This window comes from Lathyrus oleraceus, chromosome 7, assembly GCF_024323335.1.
Source record: "Lathyrus oleraceus cultivar Zhongwan6 chromosome 7, CAAS_Psat_ZW6_1.0, whole genome shotgun sequence".
Classification (NCBI taxonomy): domain Eukaryota; kingdom Viridiplantae; phylum Streptophyta; class Magnoliopsida; order Fabales; family Fabaceae; genus Lathyrus; species Lathyrus oleraceus.
In genome coordinates, this window is record NC_066585.1 from 484,291,257 (window position 1) to 484,296,923 (window position 5,667).

General features: G+C 38.1%; 1 non-coding gene across 1 annotated transcript; it reads left to right on the forward strand.

Annotated features, from left to right (window-relative positions):
• The first annotated feature begins 4,491 nt into the window (after positions 1-4,491).
• LOC127109490 (small nucleolar RNA R71) lies at positions 4,492-4,598 on the forward strand. Its single transcript, XR_007796768.1, has one exon. It is a non-coding gene; the product is annotated as a small nucleolar RNA R71 (small nucleolar RNA).
• Positions 4,599-5,667: the final 1,069 nt, after the last annotated feature.

Genomic DNA, 5,667 nt, shown 5'->3' on the forward strand with positions numbered 1-5,667 from the left:
AACTCGTGCATTTCAACTCCAAAAATCATGGAATTTTTTGCATCATGTCCTGTTGAATGTCTATTATTTTATCATGATTTTTGCTGAATTTTTGGTTGGCTGGATTTTTAATGGTTTTAGGTTTCTTGACATGTATGCTCATTTTGTACCTTTTGCCAAAACCATTTTGAAATTGTGATGATGCATCCATTTGAGTTGAAATTTTTTGTGGTTAATCTACACTCATTCATGTTTGTTTTGACGTAGAGTTCTTGAATTTATCTTATGTGGTTGTTGAGATATGAATTTTGGAAGTAGGGTGTGACAATTTGTGTTACACCAATGATATGCAATTTCATGATTTTTGTTGACATGCTTCCTGACCTCCAATTAATGTGAAATTTTGCATGAACCTTCTCTTATATGTCTAGTTGACTTGTGATTTTTCTTGGAATTAATTATGCCATTTCCTAATTGTTTGAGATTTTTATCCCCTGTTTGACCAAAATGTTGACTTGTGTGATACATCTTGCCATTTCCTTTGTGAAATTTTCATACCTTATTGGATGATCATGAAATTTTACATGTACATACTAGACATCTTAAGCTTTGCATTGGTGTTGATCCCATTCATTTCTCATCTGTTTTCATTTAGTTATGATTTTTTGAAGTTGACACATGTTTGATTGACTTCTTTGAGCATGCTTAAAATTGTTTTGACTTCCTGATTTTAATTGACCCTCTTCCCATGATCCAATTGAGCTGAAATTTTATATGAATGTCATGTTATGGATTGTGATTGACCATGATTTATTTGCTGATTTTTGGAATTGATTATGATTGCTTTTGAGCTAAGTCTTGCTGTTGACTTCTTTGAGCCCTCATTTGCCATGCTTTGACTTCTTTTGTCTATAAAATCATGATGATGCATGATATGAACTTGAAACCAATTGGGTTTGCTTCTTAAATGTTTGAACTTGATTTTGGTTGACTATCCCTTGCTGTTTTGACTTTCTCATTTCATTTTGACCCTAGGCTTGTCCTAGTGGTCCTGTTGCTTATGTTTGAGCTCATTGTTTCAGGTTAAGCACAAATGCTTCAAAGAGAACAATCCAATTTGTTTGAGCTTGATTGTTTATCATGTGCTAACCTCTTTGTTTTGTAGGTTGCTTGGCTCATAAGCCTTGTGCCTTGTGCTTTGCACATTTGTCTATCTGTTTGACTGTTGACTTCTGTTTCCTTTTGCTTTGACTGTTGAACTCTGTACTGATCTGTTTGACTATTTCAGGTACCATTAGTTGCTTAGTTCTTTGAACTTGCTTTGCTTTGCTATTTAGCAATTTTGCTTTGAGGTAATCCCTCTTTCTTCATGTAGTCTGGAGACCCGGCCTGTTATGTGGCCGGGCAAACTGTCTGAAGTCCTCCTTAAGAGGCAATGCTTGTGTGTGTTTAATTTTGTCCCAAGCAGGAAAAGTTCTTCAAGTAAGGCAATTGGTAGATCAAAGGGATAAGCAACCTATCCCCTACTATTCTGTGAGTCTTCTCCTTGCTCCCATTACATGGTTGTAGCATTGAGATCAAAACCCAAGATCTATCGAGTCAATATGTGGAGAGAGTTCCTACTTTCTGAACTCCCACACTTTCTGATATTCAATGCTCTCCCTGATCAGGGATAAGAGAAATGAGGCACACCCCTCATCTCCTTTCATCTGCTTCACCTTAGCCCCTCAATGGCAAGGTTAAGAGCACCTGTGACCCTATTCCAGTTGGCTTCAATGCCTAACCTTTTGTATGAGCCTCCTTGTTTGGTTATAGTGCGTGCTGATTGACTTCATTGATTGCTTGATTGCTTCATATGCACATGCTTGCTTGTATGCTCTATGCACTTATCATCATTTATTGCTCATCAATGCATGATCATCTCATTTGTCTTTGTGACATTATCTTTGTTGTTTACCCATTGAGGACAATTGTAAGACCATTCATTGGCCATTGCTCCTATGATATGGAAGTGAGTATAAGACCATCACCTTGGCCACTCATCTTATCTTTGCTTGATGCATTTGATTGTATGTGAGGTTGCAATTGTAAGTCCCTGTAAGTTGGCATTTGCTTTCCTATGATCACATGTTGCTTTGTTTCTTTGTATGTGAGGATACAATTATAAGTCCCTGTAAGTTGGCATTTGTATTCCTAGGACCATACTGTGGAGGTTAGAGTAAGCCCAGATAGATTGGCATCTGACATCCATGTTTTGCTTCTGTTTGTTTATGTGAGGATGCAATTGTAAGTCCCTGTAAGTTGGCATTTGCTCTCCTGTGATCATAAGTTGCATTTGTTGATTGTATGTGAGGTTGCAATTGTAAGTCCCTGTAAGTTGGCATTTGCTTTCCTATGATCATGTGTTGCTTCTGTTCTTGTATGTGAGGATCCATTGTAAGTCCCTGTAATGTGGCATTGGTTTTCCTATGAGCATATGTGGAGTTAACCTAAGCCCAGATAGATTGGCAGTTGACTTCCATATTTCATCTTTGTTTTCTTTTGAGGAGATTAGTGTAAGACCATTGAGTGGCCTCTGATATCCCGTTCTGTTTTAGGAGATTGGTATAAGCCCAGTGATTGGCATCCGATATCCGCTTTTGTTGACTTTCTTCTTTGTTTATTATTATCCATTGCCATTCCAAAGGACACACTTGAATCATCTCCTATATGATTTCAAGAAGTGAACCTTCTAAGAAGTTTTACAATCCATCTTCATCCATTCATCCTCATTATGTCCTAAACCTTTTCACACTTTGATTTCAAACTTGACATAGATATTGTGCAAACTTCTTCATGTTTTCAAATTAAAAACCTGGACCCCAAGTCCTTGACTTTTTTCAAACTCATTTTCATAATACTTCTTTCAAATCAATCTTAATCATACTTTGACTCCATTTTCATAATCACAATCAATTAACTTCACTCATTCAATTGTTTTGGCTTTGTCCATTGTTAATCTTTTCATGCATTAGCCATAGGTTTCAATTATCATTGTGGTTGATGTAAATCTTGCCTATCCTTAGTGAGTCGACAGTAAGACTTCCGTACTGAAAACAGGGCTAACCCCTCTAGTGCGTCGAAGCTATCCTCACATGGTGGATGTTGGTCTTGGTCGAGTGTTCTCCCATTGATAATGAAAAGCCTCAGTGTTATTGTTTAAAATTGAATCCACCAACTTTTGGAAATCTTTTAGCCGAACTACGGCGTTTTGATCCTTACCTTTGATGGAAGGTACGTAGGCAGCGGGTTCATCCGTTCAAACCCAATAACACAAAAATAACTAACTTGTATATTCTTTTCTCATCATCCCAATCATGTTTGCACAATACTTATGTCATAACAAATAACAATTTAGTACAACAAGTGTGAAAAGGGCTCCCTAGGAGTACCTAGGACGTAGTGGGTGCCTAACACCTTCCCATTGCGTAATTTACCCCTTACCCAGACTCTCTGATCTTTTTATTAGTTTTCTACGTGTAAAACTTCTTAGGCTTTTGTTCGCTTTTTAGCCAGTCCTTTGGATAAATAAAAGTGCGGTGGCGACTCGAAAATCATTGTATCTCTTGCTTATGATTTAATCTATAGATCATATAGCGACGAATACACCGCTACACACTCAATCTAGGGTTTGGTGGCTCATCATAAGCGTTCCCACTTCATAGGGTAATGGCATTGGCTTGTCCTCTCGGATTTTGTTGAGGTTGTCCAGGGAATTGTCCTCCAGGTGTAGTCTGAGGGGCTTGGTTTAAAGCTACCTGAGAGATCTGGGTTTCAAGCATCTTGGTATGAGTAACTATTTGGTCAACCTTGGTTCCTAACTGAGTAATCAATTCGTTAACATGAATGTTTTGGTTCATGAACTCCTTGTTTTATTGGGTTTGAGCGGTGATAAAATTTTCCATAATTTTCTCAAGGCTCGGCTTTGGTGGTACAGGTTGCATAAGTTGATTTGATCTAGGGGCTTGATAACTAGGTCTCGGAGGTGCATTATTTTGTATAGGGTTATTGTTTTTATAGGAGAAGTTCGGGTGATTCCTCCATCCAGGGTTATAGGTATTCGAATATGGGTTCCCTTGGGTGTAGTTTACTTGCTCAGAGTGGGTTTCGTTTAATAGACTGCATTCTGCAGATTGGTGTCCTTTGGTTCCACATATCTCAAAATCCGACGAAACATCGGCTACAGTATTCGGGTTTATGCACATATGCTCGACTTTAAGGGCTAATGCGTCCATTTTAGCTTGCATCATGTCTATAGAGCTTAGTTCATGCACTCCTCCTTGGGCTTCCTTCTTCTCAACTGTCGCTCGTTCGACTCCCCATGATTAATGGTTTTGAGCCATATCTTCGATGAGGGCACTAGCTTCAGGATAAGGTTTGTTCATCAGAGCACCGCCTGCGGCAACGTCGATGGTCATCTTTGTGTTGTAATGAAGTCCATTATAGAAGGTTTGGATGATTAACCAATTTTCTAAGCCATATTGTAGGCATGCTCGTAACAACTCTTTATATCTCTCCCAAGCTTCGAACAACGATTCTCCTTGGTTTTGGGTAAATCTAGTTATATGGTTTCGAAGAACGACGGTTTTACTCGGGGGAAAATATCTAGCAAGAAAAACTCTTTTAAGGTTATCCCAAGTCGTAATGAATTGGGTGGAAGGGAATATAACCATGATAGGGCTTTATCTCTGAGGGAAAAAGGAAATAATCTTAAACGTATTGCCTCAGGAAAAGCTCCATTGGTTTTAAAAGTGTCTGCTAATTGAAGAAATATTTTTAAATGTTGGTTTGGGTTCTCAGTATCGAGACCCACGAATTGTCTTTGTTGCACTAGTTGTAACAGAGATGGTTTAAGTTCAAAATTATTAGCTAGGATGGTTCGGTTTACTATACTAGAACTAGGTTCTTCATTAGATGTTTGAGCGAAATCTTTAAGAGGTCTTTGGTTTTGATCTTCGGCCATAGCTCTCTTAATTCTATGAAAGAATAAACGTGCGCGAGCGTAACGTTCAGGTTCCGCCAGAGGGTATACTAAGCTTAAACTTCCGGTGCTGCGAGTTCTTCGTATATACCGGCGGGAAATAGCCTAAGTCTAAACGATATAACAACAGGAAAATGAAATTTGATGAAATTGGTCCCCGGCAACGGCGCCAAAAACATGACGCGTGCTTTTCGCAAGTATACGAACGCGTCAGAGACAATCGAAGTAGGTGTTTTTTAGAGTGTGCAATGAAAAATAAAGTGTTGAATAAAGATTAATTAATAAAGACAAGGTCGAATGTAGTTCACGTAATCAATTAATAATCCAAGTAATTGCTAGTAGAGCTACTTATGGGCAATGTTTCCTACTTTGAAAAGAACTAATTTAACAGGAACTGTCGCTTTCACGTATTCAGAACCGAGTTGTACTCCCTAATCAGACCCTCTTATTGTCACTTATAAAAAGGCGCGCATTGCGTTAGAGTAATAAACCTATTTTTAAGAAATATAGTATCTTGACTAAGTTGAAAAGTATTATAACCTGGATTTCTTAACCAAAAGAGGTTCTCACGAACCAGACTCTAAACTTATAAACGCGTCCGAAAATAGTTTTAAAATCTCTTTTCTTCCTAATGTTAAAATCTCCTAATGAACTAAACAAAGCGCTTT